This window comes from Gavialis gangeticus, unplaced genomic scaffold (genome assembly GCF_001723915.1).
Source record: "Gavialis gangeticus isolate Ggan-Ray unplaced genomic scaffold, GavGan_comp1, whole genome shotgun sequence".
In the NCBI taxonomy this organism is placed as follows: Eukaryota; Metazoa; Chordata; order Crocodylia; family Gavialidae; genus Gavialis; species Gavialis gangeticus.
In genome coordinates this window covers 49452567-49470042 of record NW_017729026.1, presented here as the reverse complement: position 1 = coordinate 49470042, position 17476 = coordinate 49452567, and the positions used below count along the sequence as shown (strand labels likewise).

Genomic DNA, 17476 nt, shown 5'->3' with positions numbered 1-17476 from the left:
CTTTTCATTCTGATGAGCATTATCCACAAGATTTAGCAGCCTGGTTTTGAGTTTCCTACTAAACAGCATTTCTGCTGGGGACAATCCATGTTTCATGGGTGTTGCCCTGTAATTTAAGAGTGATAAGTAAACATCAGTATGTGAATCTGTAGCTTTTTTCAACAATTTCTTCACTATTTATACTTCATTTTCCACTAGGCTGTTGAATTGTGGGTATTTAGGACTTGAAGTGTTGTGATGGAATCCGTATTTGTTTGCAAACTCTTTAAAATCAAGGCAGTTGAACTGAGGTCCATTGTCTGGTCTCACAATTTATGGAATCCCATGTCTAGCAGAAATTAATTTGATGTGAGTTATGACATGGTTTGCTGTTGTGCTTTCAAGCAATGCAATTTGAGGGTAGTGAGAATAATAATCCAGTACTAATACAGTTTTTTCCTACATGCATGATGGATTCCATGGAGCCCACTTGATTCCATGGAGCTACGGGCTCTTCCATGGTCATCATGGGCTCTTTTCTTTGTGCTGATCTGTACTTTAGGCATGTTGTACAAGCCTTTACAGTATCTTCTATGCCATTATTTATGTTGTGCCCATAGAGAGCACCCCTTGCTCTCCTTTTGCATTGTTCAGTGCCTAGATGCCCCTTGTGTATTCTGTTTAACATCTCTTTCTTTAGCACTGCTGGAACAACAAGTCATGAGCCTTTGAACTAAATGCTTTCTAGTTCTGACAGCTCTTCCTTGAACCGAGAGTATGTGCTAGGTATATGTTTTCTAGACCAACCAGCACAAATAGTTGTTATCACTTTTTGCAATGTGGTGTCCTGTGCAGTAGCTTCTGCAATTAATGCCCACATTTTATCTGTGACAGGAGTCACTCTTTTAATTAGATTAACATGTCCTATGCCTGAGTCTGGAATTCTGTCATTTTCCATTGTGTCATATGCTCTGGACAATGTATCTGCAACAAGTAGATATTTTCCTGGCATGTACTGTATGTTTATATCAGACATTTGCAGCTGAAAGAAAAGCCTCTGTAATCTGGGTGGCATGTCCGATAACCCTTTCTTTGCTATAGTTACCAAAGGTTTACAATCAGCTTCAGCTATCACAGACTTCCTATAGAGAAATATATGACATTTCTTATAGCCATATACCAGAACTAAACTTTCTTTCTCAATTTGTGCAAATAGACACTCTGACTTAGAGAGTGCCCTAGATGCATATGCCATTGGTCTCCAGCTATCCCCTTGGTTTTGAAGCAAAGCTGTTCCAGTACTTTCTTTAGAAGCATCTGTTGACAAATTAATGGGACTTTTAGGTTCATAATATTTTAGTACTGGAGCTTTCATTATTTTTTCCTTCAAGTTTTTAAATTCAGCTTCATTTTCATGTTTCCATATCCACTGATCATTCTTTTGGTTTGCTCTGCTAAATTAGGTAGATATGTCCCTATAAAACTGAACATTTCCAGTAATCTCTGAACACCTTCCTTATCCATAGGGAGTGACATGTTTGTAATGGCTTTAACCCTTGCAGTATCAAATTGCATCCCTTTCTCAGAGAGCTTTTCTTTCAGATACGTTATTTCTTTGACCCTACATTTGCATTTTTGCTCAGTTTTAAACCTGCTCTGCAAGCTCTTTCTAGTGCCTTTCTTAGCCTCAAGTCATGTTCTTCCATAGTATTTCCCCAAACTAATACATCATCAACATAAACCATAATTCTATGAAGACCTTCAAAAATTTGTTGCACCTTTCTGTGAAATACTTCAGATGCAGAACACAATCCAAAGGGAAGCGTATGAAAGCAGTACCTTCTGAAGTGTGTATTGAAGGTAAATAATCAAATGCTATTCTTTTCTAGGGGAACATGCCAAAACCCAGAAGAGACATCCAGGTGAAGAAATATTTAGTTTCTGCCACATTGCCAAAAACCTCTTCCATGGTGGAAACTGAAACATGCTCCCTTTTGATGTACCTGTTCATTTGCTTAGGATCCAGACACAATCTCAGGAATTCATCTTTTTTCTGTCATGAGCAGTAAATGAACCAAAGCAGTTGGTTGCTCTACCTTTTATATTATGTCCATGTTAACTAATCTAATTCCTTTTTCAGTTTCTCGCAAAGTACAAGGAGAACGTTGCAGCATGTATGGTGGGAATATTTGGTTCTCTTAATTTTATCTTGTACTCAGTTGACAGTTTCCCTATGCCTTGAAACACATCATAAAACTCTTCTTCTCTGTTCTTGCTTTTAATTGGTACTAGCTTTCCTAGAATTGTTACAAACTGAACTTTTACTATATTACCCTTGTGTCTAACATGCAGTGCACAAACACCATTGGTTGCAATTATGTTCCCATTGTATGCTCTGTCTCACTTTCTTATTCTCATAGCACACAGGTTTAGTTTTCATTTTTTGTATTACATTAGCCTGTGACCCTATATCGAATTTAAAAGTTACTATTAGTCCATTGGTGTCCAAGTTGATTGTCTAATCCGCAGAAGAATTAACCTTTTCTTGCATTGTGCTAATGAGGAATTCTTCCTCTTCCTTTTGCATAGAGTATGCATCTGCTGTTCCTTGTGTGGTGCTTCCTGCTCCTTTCTGTAAACTCTTGCAAAGTGGCTGAATTTTTTACAGCAGTCACCAAATGCAGGGCATTGCATGAGTTTGTGGTAACCCCCACAGCACCTGCAGCTGACCATTGTTTCTTAAAACAGTTTTCTTCTGCCTCTGCTTGCCTGTTTCATAGTGAGGTCTTCCTTTCTGTATTGTTTGTGTGTTGCCTTAGGATTTGCAGTTTTGTAATCCTGTTTAGTTCAGACTTTTCTCCTTTTTCCACCAGCTTCTGTAGCCTGAAATTTGTTATCTCAGTCTCTTGGCATATTCCAATTGCCTCTTCCAAATTAAGTTCAGGATCCACTAACAGTGTTTTCCTGAGGCTTGTATCCCTTATACTTAATACTATTTGGTCTCTGATCATGGACTCTTTTAGGTCTCCAAAGTTGTGTGTGTGGCTCAGCAGTTTGAGGTCTTTGATGAACTCCTCTGTTATCTCACATTCTTTCTGCTGTCTCATCTGGAAATTATACCATTTAAAAGTTTCACTTTGTTTGATTATACAATATTTCTCAAATGTTTTTATTACTGTGCCATAACTTTTCTGTTCTGCTACTGACAGTTGTGGGTTATTATAAAGAAACAGAGCTTCTGGGCCTAGTATATTTAAAAAAAAAAAAAGCTACCTTGAGTGGATCTTCCTTCTGTGTAGCTCCACTGGCCACCACATATACAGTGAAGCTCTACTTAAATTTCTTGCAGTTTTCTGCTGCATTGCTAGACAGCTTTAACTTCTCTGGAATTCAGAGATGCTTCATTTTTCTGTCTTTCTTTGCACCCAACTCCTGGTAACATGTGTTATTCTCAAAAGACCAAGGAGTTAAACTTATAAAATGATAAAGCTTGTTTATTCAAAAAGCCTTCTTAGCCTACTGATCTGCTGTTCCCTCCTGCAATCCCTGGGCAAATGTAACAACTTATACATGACACTCTTAAAGGTATCCACATGGAGAATATGAGACAGATAGGTTGTCACATATTCCTGGCCATTCAAGTCATTATTCTCATCATGAATATGCTATTTTTCTTATGACCTCTGCAAACTGGCATTACAAGTTGACGGCAAGTGAGCAGATCTCTCTAAAAATATAGCACTTCAACAAATTGTTTAGCAATGATTGCATGCAGCCATCAGGCAAGGGCAATGATGAGGATGACAGAATTTCAATACAGAATGTACAAGTATTAAAATAATCTGTGGATTGACTGGAAAAGAAAGGACTGATTAAATTTTCTTGATAGCCTCTGAGGCAGAAAAGGAACCAGACGCCTGTATGTCTATATTTATTACTGGAAGCTTCTGTTCATTTTTTCTGGCTACTGTAATAGAGGGGAATATTGTCTTCTCTTGGGACCTGAGAGCCTTAGTCTGCAAGATAATGTCACTGTTCTACTATTCAGTGCCAATCTCTGTTTTTAAGGGAGAATCTCTGTTTTTAACTTTTGTCCAAGACTAAAAATGAGTTCTGAAAACTATTGGTTTTCTCTTTCTGAGCTAGGATTAGAAGCACTGACATACTGCAAGAAAGGCAATTCTCACACCACTTCTCAAATTCTTGCCCAGGAATCCCAGAAGAGACTCTGCTTACAAGGTGTTTAACCTGATTCCTAGAACAAAGAGAACTGGGCATTCTTACTTGAATGAAACCAAACTCTTTAGGGTTCTCCCATCACTAATACCTAATGTAACTGATATCACATACTGTGTTCCAGTAATGTAACAATGCGTGGGAAAGCAGGGCATGAGACCTGGGCATGGCCTAAGGTGGTAGGGGTTGCCAGAAGGGAACTGTGGGGGGCACTTTACCTTTCCCTCCCTCACCCGATGTACCTGGTATTTATACTGTAGCAACTCCAGTGGGGAGGACAGAGCAGCAGTGACAGCTCACAACTCAGGAGTATAGATGGGAGGTGCTCTGCTCCAGAGGGGGATGTCACCTTCTTTTTTGAGGACCGATTTAAACTTTAGTTGCTAGCAGTAAAAAGGGGGATTATATTTCCCCCCTGTAGCACCATTCACTACAACTGCCTAGGGTACAGTAGTTGGCCACTTACAATTCTGCTGTTTTCCTTGACTGCTGCTAATTATGAGAATTCTGCACGTTTGTTATTTTATTGTCACTGTCATAGCGTAATAGCTTTGATGCTCACCAAAGCTGGATGGGTGGATGGACCAACACTGAAATCTCAGTTTTGAACCATTTTGAATTTTTAATTGGGAATGTGATGGGGAATAGACAATTAAGTTAAAACATCATGATATAAAAATAAATCTATGCTCCCAAGTCATATTTAAAACATTGGATGGGGGTGAAAAGGAGGCTATTTGGGACTTGCGGTTAATGAAGAAGCAATTTCTTGCTATTTGGGACCAACTTCTTATGTAAAAACTTTCAAGACTTAAATAGCATCAAAATACATCCTATTCTCATCTTAATTAGAAACTAAAGCAGTGGAATAGACTGCCTAGGGAAGGTGTGGACTCTCCATCATTGGAGGCAGTCAAGAAGTGGGTCAATAGCTCCTAGTCAGGGTTGATCTATGTACAGCTATGCCTGTCTTTTATTATGGGTATTTCCCATGCTTCTGGGCTTTGCTGGTTCCTTTTCTGTCACCCTCCCTTTATTTCTGGTACATGCGTTAGGGTATTTTAAGTCTTCCTCAGAGCCATTGGGTGTTGGCTGCAGCCATGGCAAGGGTGTGCCAATGCTTCTGTTGGGACTTACCTGTGACAAATTAAGGTGTTATATTTTGTGTCAAGGTTGACAGTAATTTTACTAAGAGGTTAGGCTACAGAATTGTATAGAATGGTTTGAATAAGGATGATCCTGCCTCAGGGATGGGGTTGAATTACATGACCTATGGAGATCCCTTCCTGCCCTACGTCTCTATGATTCTATGATTCTTTAATTTGCAAATCGTGTCACAGTTCAAACATCCAAGTGTTGTTATGCTTTTGTTTCAGTGAAATGAATCTTTTAAAGTTGTAGGCATCTGTCATCAGCAGAAATGGGAAATCATTTACTGTTAATACAATGCAGTACAGACCAAGGCACTGACTATATTAACAACTTTTGTAAGTATCATAGTATTAGTTAGGTGTGTGATTGTTTTATGTTATTAGCCAAAACCCTGTTATATACACTCCTATACCACCAAGAAAAGATTTGGTTGGTACATCTTATTTTGTTTGGATAACTGATAAAAGATATAGTGCCCAGTTCAGTTTTGAAGGAATAAGCTGTATCTCTGTTAGGTGCAGTATAGCTATATTGGTACAGCAATACTGATAAATTCTTTCCAGTGCAGACAAAGACAGACAGAAAAGACTTATATTGCAAATTCTGTAATAGATTATTTACTATTTTTGCTTGGTCTCATTGTAATTAAAATAAAACTAGTTGTTTTTGTGTAGAAAACAAAAAATCAAGGGGCAAGGTAGGATTATAAAGCAGATTTGGTCCGAAAAGTTTGGTCAAAAAGCGAAAAATAATTCCAATTTTTTTTCCCAAGCTTTTTTGTTTTTCAGCCACCTCTTTTGTAAGGGTTATAAATGTTTCAGAAAAAGCAGAACAGTGCTCTGTTATAGAGAAGAATATAAAAAAACATACATTGACATTTGTGAAAATCTGCATTATGAATAAATATAAGCATGAAAAAAACAATAGTGAAAGGCATGTATAAAAACAAAACATTTAAATAGCAAAAGCCAGTCAACTTAAGTCTCATCCTTAATTCAGTGCAGTCTTGGATATCTTTCCTCCTTCTAAAGCTACTCTTAATTTACCTTTTGAAATGCTACTGTAACGTAATACTCAGAGAAAAGTAGATATTTTTAATATAAATACCCATAACATTCTGACTGGTGCCATCGGTCTTTCTTGATACAGGTTGTTCACAGCTACACAAATAATGACATTTTGTGTATTTGTAAGACACAGGGTTCCATTTGTTCACAGCAACTGATATGCTTACCTTCTCTTCAGTTGAGAGATAAGGGATTTCTGCATGCCACTCTCAGTATGGCATTTGTCACTTCTCACCACACACCTGCTGTCTGTACTATGCCTGATCTTGGCTGGAATTCCCAGGTGCTGAAGTAATACAAAAAATAATAGCATTAGCAATATTATGTCTACACCTGCACAAACATTAATTTTGTAATAGTCATGGGTCAGGCTAAATGGATAGCTTATTCATTTCCTTTCTTACAACTTTCAGATGCATTTTCTGCTTCTCAGGTGTTTTTTCCTTTCCAGCATAATCATTGGGAGGATAAAGGGGGGAAAGGATGGACAAGTTCGTTTGATATAAATCCCTGCATGCTTTACAATCTACAAATATTGAGTAATCACTTCACCACTAAAATTCAGTAACCTTCAGGGAGAACTACAGTAATTATTTAGTAGGGCTGTGTGAAACAGCACCATTTTGTTTCAACTTCCATTCTGCCGTTTCAATGGGACAGTATTACATTTTGAATTTCATTTATTTTTGACACCATTGTTTCATTTCATTTGATTGAAACTGTTTTGCTGTTTCGATGCTGTTTTGAAGCTGTTTCGATGCTGTTTTGACCTTTTGGCCATAGGCTATAATGGGGAAGCACAAAACTGCCTATAACTTTGTCATTTCTTGCCTGATTTGGATGACACTTGGAGAATGGTAGCCCCTTCTGAGACTATAAAGTCTACCAAGTTTCAAGGAGATAGGTGCAAAAGTTTCTGGAAACTGCACTTCAAAATCTTGAAAGCAAAACTCGTGTTACATGTGTGTGTGAAGGCACAGCAGGGTGAAAACTGCAGGCCTGGTAGCCCTTGCTGAGGCTATGAGGCATGCTAGCTTTCAAGGAGATAGGTGCATGGGTTTCTGGGAAATTGCACCTCAAACTGCTGACAAGTAAAACTCATGTCATGTAACTGTGTGTGTGTTAAGGCGCAGCAGGTTGAAAACTGTAGGCATGGTAGCCCCTGCTGAGGCCATGAAGCTTGCCAGATTTCAAGGAAATATGTGCAGAGGTTTCTGGGAAACTGCATCTCAAACTGCTGACAAGTAAAACTTGTGATGTGTGACTTTGTGTGTGTGTTAAGGCATGCCCTCACTGGCGCTGGGGCCTCTATACAACACTGTAGTGTGCTCCAATGAGGTCTCCCCTTCCCCTACAGCCTCAGCCTGGTCCACCACTTTAAATAAGAACACGTAATACTAATAACGACTTAAGTGAGAAGCACAGTAGCACCAGCAGCATCTCAGTTAGTCAAACTGTGACAGAGACTTTCTTTCCTCTCCTGCAGGAGCCTCTTCTCCAGCAGGTGTGTTAAGGCACACCCTCATTGTGTGACTGTGTGTGTGTGTTAAGGCATGCCATCACTGGCACTGGGGCCTTTACACAATGTGGGAGTGTGCCCCAATGAGGTCTCCTCCTACCCTACAACCTCATCTAGTCCACCACTTTAAATGACAACAGGTAAAATAATAACTTAGTGAGCAGCAGCATAGTAGCACCAGCAGCATCTCAGGCACCCAAACTGTCACAGAGCCTTTCTTTCCTCTTCTGCAGGAGGTTCTTCTCCAGCAGCTGCTAGAGAACTCTCCCTGCCAGCCCCAGCCCTGGGGCTGAGATGTCCCCAGGGCTCTGTGTCTTTCCGGTCAGGTGCTATGCGTATTGGTCCAAGAACATGGCACTGGCAGACAAGGTCCTCTGGGTCAATCTAATTGGTATCTTTTAGAAGACCAACCAAATAGTTACAGATATATATCTTAGCAAGCTTTCAGGTTGTAAAACCCTTTGTCAGGCTGAGGAAACACCTGCAGTTGGTGTGTGTGCTATTCCTGGATGAAAGGAATAGTAAAGAAGCCAGAGTCTGGCATGCAATGCAGGTGCGAATGGAGTGAGGATGGTGGCATACAGTGCATCTGCACCTGGAGCTTGGGGAACCCCAGCAGTGGGAGGTTCACCTTGGGGAACACCAGCTACTCCACCAAACCAGGATCCAAGGATGTGCAGTGGGGTGTCACTACATCATCAGCAATGCTGAACATCATTTTGCTTGGAACACTGGTCGGTGGACAGGACAGGTGTTCCTGGGCAACCATGGCCAGATCCGGCCACATCTGGCTGTGGCTTGCCCAGTAGGCCAAGGGGTTGCAAAGCAGTGGCTCCACGTCCTTGGCAAGATAGGCAGCCACCAAGGCCTGAGCCCTACCTGCCAGATGGTGGGGTCTGGTGCTTCTGGACCTCACCATGGAAGCCATGCTTTTGTCCCACATTGGCAGCACTTGAGGTGGGGGAAGAGACTGGCTGGTGAATGGTGCGTTAGCATGGGACAGTGGAAACCCCTCTTTCATGTCCCCCCACCTCTGCCATTCTGCCTCCCTGATTGTCCTCACAAGCACCTCTGTCCACTGATCCAGGGTTTGGCTGCTGAATACGCTGCCCTTCACCCTTAGGTCACACATGGCATCCAGCATGTGGACCATACTGGACTGCAAGGGATCAAGCTGTTTCGTGATGCCCTCCTTCAGCTGCTTCACCAGTGCCTGCATGTCTGGTGACAGTGGCTTGCCCCAGCCAGAAACAATGATCCCCTGGAAGCTCTCCATTTGGCTCTGAAGTTCCCTCACTACAAGGATTACCTGGCTAAGGAGGGCATCACCAATACTGAGGGTCTCAGTGGCTTTGAGGAAGGGCTTGAGGACCACCAAGATCTGAAAGATGGAATCCCATTCAGCTCTGTTAAATGGGCTGATGATTCCAATCTCCCAGAGCTAGACCATTTCATGGATGCCCTTCTGTTTCTCCACCAGTCTCTTGAGCATCAGGTATGTGGAATTTCAGCGATTCTTCACATCCTGCATGATTTTATGCTGTGGGATGTTCAACTCTGTTTGTTTGTCCCCCAGCATGTTGCCCCACTTGATGCTCTGGTGGAAGTAGCCTGCCACCTTCCTGCATTTGGAAATGAGCTTTCTGGTGGTGCTGGCACCATCACCAGCAGCCCTGTCCCACTCCAAGGCATCCCTGACAATGAGATGGAATTTGTGTGCCACACAGCAGATGCCAACAAAGTTGGCATCATGGACCACCTTGACCATATTGGCCTCATTGTCAGTGACCATGAACTCACAGGTGAGCTCACCCTGCCCAACGAGTCACCCCTGCACCAAGCTATTCATGGCCCCCATGATCTCTGTTGCCATGTGGGACTCATGCATCACTTTGGCTTGAAGGAGAGCCCACCAATGGCCTGACTGGTCACACCAGTACTCTGTGAGGGAGAGGTAGGTGTGATATCCATCCTGGCTGCTCCAGATGTCTGAGGTGAAGTGTATGGCCACTTGTGGACCTGCTTTGTACAGCTCCTCCCTGAAGTCCTCCCTGCATGTCTCATACAGGGAGGACACCACCGTCCTGCTGAAGGTGGTGCATGTGGGCACTTGGTAGGATGGGGCCACAAGTGCCATGAGCTGCCTGAACCCTGGCTGCTCAACTAAGAAGAAAGGCTGGCCATCCACAGCAAGTATCCCCTCAAGGCTCTGAGTGATCTTGTTTGCTCTTGCAATGCCCCCCCCTTTCTTTCCGCCTTTCCCCTACTGTTCCAGGGTGGCCTTCCTCTGCTTTGGGGGGACGGGGTCTCTGGAACAAGAGGGGGACTTCCCTTTGGGCATGCTCCTGCTAGTGCCAGGCTGAGGAGGAGCAAGGGCAAGGGGGTGGTACCTGCAGAGATGTATCTGCATCCCCGTGGTGCTCATGTGTTTTGTTCCCTTGCCCCAGTTGGTTTTGGCTTGGCAGTGCAGGCAGATAGCATATGTGGGATCATCTGCCAGCTCAGAATGATCCCAGACCATACTATCCGCTCACTTCTGGGGTGTGAATGCATATATGGATGCTGCAATTTCCCCTCCTCAGCAGGCAGAGGCACAGCAACAGGAGAAGCAGACTTAACTGAGCCACTTGCTTCCATAACCTCTACCTCAGCCTCCTCTGAAGTGCCTTCTGGGGAAACTTGAGGGGTGTGGAGCAGAAACTCAGATGATTCCTTCTTCCCCAGAATTTCCCTGGGTATGCCACTCAGCTCCAGCTCCAGCTCCAGCTCCAGCTCCAGCTCCAGCTCCAGCTCTTCATTGTGTGTTTCATAGTGTCTTGTCTTTATAAAAATATATAAATGTATCTGCCTTCCTATATAAAGTCTATAGGATAATATTCAATATAATTATGAAATTGGAAAGAATAAATCAATGAATATAATAATAAAATAAAGGGGTATAGAAAGAAAGGAAAAGGTATTGCAGAATCCTACTTGTTAGGTTAGCAAGTAGGAAATCACATCAATAGTAGCAGTAGCCTTTGTTGTCTAATGCTCCTGAGCTGCTAGAAGATAGCTCAGTAGCTGTCCAACCCCAAGGCAGAAAACAGGTCAGTTCAAACAACGCTGCCTTTTATGCTGTTTTTCCATCCCTCCCCTAGAGCACTGGGATTGGAAGGGACCTCAGGGAAGGATCACAGTCACTGGCCAGCTACACAGTCAATATGAGAGCACTCCTTCCCCACTTTTCCCCCTTCCTCTCCTTACTTTCTGTTTTCCTGCAGGCAAGCCCAGCTTTAGCTTCAAAACTCAAAACATTTGAAAGCTTTCGAAACATTTTGACTGCCCTTGTTTCATTCTGAGGCTGTTTCAAAGCCTTTCATTTCATTTTGATTTCACAGTTTGAAGCTCAAAATGAGTCAAAACAGTGTTGAAACAAAACAGTTGGTGAAATTTTGCACAGCCCTAGTATTTAGCACTGAAGAGCAACATAGTTGCTCTTCCTAATTTAGGACAGGAAGTGCAGAATCCTATGTATAATTCAAAGTATACAAGAAAATTTAGGGAAGCAGAATGTAATTTTCTATTCAGAATTTGGGCAAAACACTGCAATAACCCTGCTTTTTATAAACCCAAAAAACTATGGGAACTTAGCAAACAAAGGTCGTGTCTGCACATGCATTTAGTTGTGCCTAAATTTAATGTGTATTAGCTTAATGTGCATTAAGGTGCTCAAGATTTCCATTTTTCCATCTCTAAAAACGGCATGTCCAGAAACACAAATGTTCCTCTGACACATGGGCCTTGTTGGCACATTATGATTTGTTGGTGATACTCATGTTACAAATGTAACATCTGCCAGGGGCCATACTGGCTTGCTGTTAGTATTTCCTGATATACTGTTAAGTTTTCTTTGGAGGCTTACGCAATTTTTATGTGTGTAACCCGAGTGGTACGTCCTCTCCAATTGAAGGGATCAGAGCAGGTGCCCGAGCACTGTGGGAGGTGTAGAGACCCTCCTTGCCTATCGAGCAGAGCCAGATCACCAATGGGGACTTAACCATACACATTTTAATGAGAGAAACAGTGGTGGGAACATAACATATATAAAGCAGGGGGTATAGGGGACACTGCAATACCCCGAGGGGATGGGATTCAATAAAGGTTAGGCATTCACATTCATAGACATATTCATCCAGTTAAAAAAGACAGGTTTAACAAAACATAAAATGCAAGCAACACAATAAATGATACTGATTGACAAAATATAAAATGCACAAAATAAAAAACACCAACAAACAAGAGATATAGGGCAGAGGTACCTGGAGCGGGGAAGAGGGAAAGCACAATGACCCCCTCTACTCCAACAAGAATTTGTCCCCTGTCAGTTCATTTACCCCTATTTGACACCAGCAGGACTTAAACCCAGATCTTCCATAGGGCAGGCAGAAACTCTACCACACAGCCACCAGTGCTAGGCCTACTACAATTTGCAGAGGCTTTTGACCAAGACCCTGCCTCATGTCAAGCTGCCTTGACTCTTGCTGGAGAAACTGGAAGCAGAGCTGGGAACCTCTCAGGGTTGAGTCACATCTGTCCTGGGCCAGTGACAATAACTGGTTATTGAAACGTAATGACTTTCTCTTTAGTTGGACACATGTTGGGACAGTAGGCGAATGGACACCCAGATGGTGTGTGTATATTACATGCTACACCTGTTTGGAATCCATGAAAAGTTAAATTGTAGACCAGAAGCCTCACACCTTTTGTAGGACTCTGGAAAGTGTGAAAAGCTCCTAGGAAGATCTGAGAGGAGATGACACTAGTCTTGAGGCCATACTGGCCTCTGGCTGATTGGCTACTTGGTCCTTCATTCCTATTGCTTCACAGGAAGCAAAGTCATGCATTTAAGGTTGCTTTTATGAGAAAACCTCATAAAACCCCATGCCTGAGCCAGTGACCATGACTACTGATTTTATCTCTTGCATGATATTTGGACCTGACACTCTGAGCCAGCGAATACAACTTTGGATCATCCCTTTTCCAAGGGCTTTGTTACTCATTACACAGTGAGCTGCTCAAATGTTGATTGTTGTTAGGACTCAGTCAAGTTTGGAGCAGTCACATGTTCCATCTAGCAAGGGCCTGGAGGACCAAAAGGTAAGAATCCTTCCCCCTCCCATTCTGGGCTTCCCAGCGGTGGCTGGGCAGGCAGGCAGGTTAACCCTTCCCTACCTGCTCCTCTGGGACAGACAACACAGCCAGCCACAAGTAAATAGGGGGAGGAGGAGGGCTGCAGTAAGCAGGGATTTGGGGGCTGCGGAGGGCAGGGGGATGTTCACACTAATGTGTAGCCTAGAGTGGCTACATGCTAGTGTAACATAGATCAGAGATAAACCTGACCTATAGTGTCATAACTTTAAGTTTTCTAAAGAGTGCTTAAAACTAGATTCAGGTGGCAATGTGTAGACAATCCAGAGAGTAAGTACTCCAAGAGCCACCTAAATTTAAAGTGTAACAAGGTCCTAACATTTAGACATAGACTCATAACCTGGGAAGACCACCCAGAATCCATCCTGGCCTGGGAAGCTAAGGGCACATTAAAGTTCTACATTTGAATCCTCTCACACTAATCTAATGACTACCCAACAGGGAGAACTCAGTGAGATTCTTGTGATAACGTGTGAACCAATTACTCACCCATCCCACCTGACCCTACTTTGATTATACTCTCACAGCTGGGCTTTTTCTTCTGTTTCCTTTCTCCTCTTTGATTTATAGGGGTCTTCAACACCCGTTTACAGCTCCTTTTCGAACTTCACTGATAAGGTATTTCTCATTGTCCAATTAGCATGGTTACTGTAACAAGCTGGCACCAGATAATTAAAAGAATGAAAGCAGACAGAATGACCTTGGTTCACAAGTATCCATGGTCAATTTATGAAACTTTTAGGACTTCAAGAAAAATGCATTAATATTATTTTAGTCTTGTGTTCATCTGAAATAGCATGAGTGTTCTTATATAACTTCAAGGCCTTTTTACAATCACAGGTATGCATGTCTTATTAAAAAACTATTCCCCGATGGTAGTTCATTTTGGATTGAAATGAATTTTAAAGTGCAGAAATAAGTGGTTCACTTTATTTTATTTTAAAGTATATTATTCATTATTAATGGATAGCAAAGTATCATGTCTCGTCTATGACCCAGAACCTCTATGAGAAGCGTCATTTTCATGGTTTATCCAAGGTAAATGAAACCACAAAAAACATAAAATCTCATGAGGCTAGGGCTAAGTACAGTAGTTCAAAAAGCCTGAGGTGGAAGTGATCTAGGTTTTGCATATTAAGTGCCCAAGGTTAGGTCGGAAGTGAACAAAATACACATTTATTCTTTGGGGTGGGGCACATAGGCTGCCTGCAATGGCTAAAACCAGAAGGTTGGAGGTATGCCTTCAGGCCTCTCAGTAGGCTCCCAGGGAAAGGCCACCCCTGATTGGCTGCCAGGCAGAGCAGAGCACCCCTCTCCACTTCCTCCCCCAGCAGCATCAGCCACAAGCATGACACCTGTTGGCATGCAGTGGAAGCAACTCTGCTTTGACCTGCCCAGCTCTGGTTCTGTGTGAGCTAGTGCAGCCCCAGGGAGCAGGAATGGAACTGGAAGATCTCCCCTGGCAGCAAGCACCCACAAGCCCATGCTGTGGGGCAGAAAAAGGGGTGCTCCACAGATGGAAGGATCAGACCCCTCAGAGCTCCGGTAAACTGCAGGTGGCAGTAGTAGGGGCCTGGTAGTGCTGTGCGAGACAGAACCCTTTTGTTGTGACTTCTCTTTCACTGGGACAGTGTTTTGTTTCAAGTCTTGTTTCATTTTGAAGCACTGTCCTGTTCCATTTTGTTGAAATATTTCACCCGTAGGCTAGAATGAGGAATCCTGAAACTGCCTATACCTTTGTCATTTCTTGCCTGATCTGAATGAAAACAGCAGGGAGAGTAGCCCATTCTGCGGCCACAAAGCCTGCCAAGTTTCAAGGAGATAGGTACAGGGGTTTCTGGGAAACTGCACCTCAAAGTCTTGAAAGCAAAACTCATGTCACTTGTAAGTATGACGGCAAAGGGGGTGAAAACATCAGTCATGGTAGCCTCCGATGAGGCCATGAAATATGCCAAGTTTCAAGGAGATAGGTGCAGGGGCTTTTGGGAAACTGCACCTCAAGCTGCTGACAAGCAAAACTCATGTTGCGTGTGTGTGTTAAGGTGCAGCAAGGTGAAAACAGCAAGGATGGTAGCCACTTCTGAGGCCATGAAGCCTGCTAGCTTTCAAGGAGATAGGTGCAGGGCTTTCTGGGAAATTGCACCTCAGGCTGCTGACAGGCAAAACTTGTGATGTGAGACTGTGTGCATGTGTTATGGCGCAGCTGTTTTTCTGTCCCTCCCCCAGAGCACTGGGATTGGAGGGGACCTCAGGGAAGGATCACAGTCACTGGCCAGCTACACAGTCAATGTCAGAGGAGTCCTTCCCCTCCCTCTCCTTACTTTCTGTTTCCCTGCAAGCCCAGCTTCGAAACTTGAAACGTTTCAAAACTTTCAAAACACTTCAACTGCCCTTGTTTAATTTTGAGGCTGTTTTGAAGCCTTTTGTTTTCTTTCAGTTTCTCTGTTTTGAGCTTGAAATGAGTCAAAACAGCCTCAAAATGAAACACCCAATGACATTTTGCACAGCCCTAGTGCCTGGCATGATTGCAGGAGTTACTATTGCAGGAATTGTGCTGGGTACCTGATGCTGCCACCTGCAATTTTCTGGTGCTCCATGGGGCGTGATCCTTCCTTCTATGGAGTGCCCCTTTCCATACTGCACAGTGCAGGCCTGTGGGCACCTGCTGCCAGGCAGCTGCCATTCCCTAGAGCTCTGAGGGGCCCAGTCCTTCCTTTGGTGGTGCACACATTGTATAAAGATAGAAAAATACCAAGCTACAAACGCTTCCTTCCCATCTCCCACCAGCTCTCTCAGCTCAGAGAAGCCAACCATGTTTGAGTTCCAGCTCGCCTCCCTGCAAGGGGGATTCATGGGGGGCAAAGGAACCTGAGATGCTGGCAGACAGTGACCTAACCTGAGTCGGTAGGGGATCTGGTACAGAAGTTCAATAGACTATTCTAACCTAAATTGTTTAAGTCTGATACAGGTGAGACTAAATCCACACAGGTCTATCTTAGAGAGGGCTCCACCATTTTTAAATCATTGTATGTGTCCTGAACTTCAGTACAGTCATGAGCATAGTTTTGTTTTTGATCACTTATACCAGTATAAGTGTAATGTCTGTTCCTAGCCTATAAGTCTTATACTGCATGGTTTAGGGTTTTCAATCTGAAGAATCAAGACTGATGTAGAGAAGGATCAATCTAGGGTACCTGTTGTAAAAATGTTGCAATTTTTGGTGGTGTCCCATTACCTGAATCAATCAGGTGTTATAGTGGACTGTAAAACAGGAGTCACATCTTGTAAGGTGCTGATTATTAACTGAGTAGATGCAACTGTTAATGTCTTTGGTCATGTGTAGATGAAATGAGGGGCATGTGTGCACCACACTTTAAAGTGGGTTAAATGCTTTTGTATCGCTTTAATGGTGTTGATGTTTGCATGTGCTGGTGGTGAATTGCACATTAATTTCAGCTGCTGTAGCACATTTGGCAGCATAATGTACCTTAAATGACTTTGGGGTGCAGCAAACTAAAACACCTCCAAGGAGATTTAGTTTGCTGCCCTACAGTCACAGCAAACTAAGCCAGCTAAGCATCCACTGCTGCTAAGCAAAGCACCAGGCTCTGTGCAGCTTAGGGACTGTGCAGGCAGCTCGTGCAGGCAACCTGGTAGCAGCCTGGGAAGACAGGCTCCACTGAAGAAAAAAAAAATAGCAGTGAGCCTGATCTTTTTTTTTTTCTCTGGAACCTGTCTGCCTGCATGAGCTGTGCAGGGACCCAGTCCTACCCTCCACAGCTGCGGTGTCCCCTGGGACAATGTGGGCAGGTGCCACTGGGGGGCAGGGGGGTACTACTGCTATGGAGAGAAGCACCAGCCCTCCCCCTCCCACAGCCCAGGGACCACTCTGCCCACCAGCAGCTTGCCCTTCCCTCCCCACCACCGGAGAGGCAGGTAAGACATGGGTGTACATGACACGGAGGTTTACTTTGCCCTAAACTGAAGCAGTGTTTCTAAAAACCCACCATCTCAATTTAGGGCCCCTGTTTCATCTACACATGCCCTTTCTTGCATGTATATTTTCAGGTAATCCAGTTGGGTAGAACTAAGTTTTAGAAACAGGAAAGTATTTTAAGTTTAGAAAGTCTAAGAAACTTCTTAGACTAATATAAGCTTTGGCAAAGGGAAAAATAAAAAAAGATACTGTCTTTTCTTTTTGAAAGGTATGTTTATTCTGGCTGAATTTGTTTGAGGCAGGGGCAGGGAAACACTGTCTCTTTTGATTGGTTCATTGCATTGACTTGATAGGGACTTGCTTAAAACTTCCAAATACCCTTCCATTTGACAATTC

The 17476-nt window shown here is 43.1% G+C and overlaps 1 long non-coding RNA gene across 1 annotated transcript; it reads right to left on the bottom strand.

Moving 5' to 3' along the window:
• Window positions 1-739: 739 nt before the first annotated feature.
• LOC109299736 lies at window positions 740-4273 on the bottom strand. The gene is made up of 3 exons (XR_002097975.1): window positions 4264-4273; window positions 4138-4144; window positions 740-864 (listed from the first exon to the last, which is right to left on the bottom strand). It is a non-coding gene; the product is annotated as an uncharacterized LOC109299736 (long non-coding RNA).
• Between the last annotated feature and the right edge of the window lie 13203 nt (window positions 4274-17476).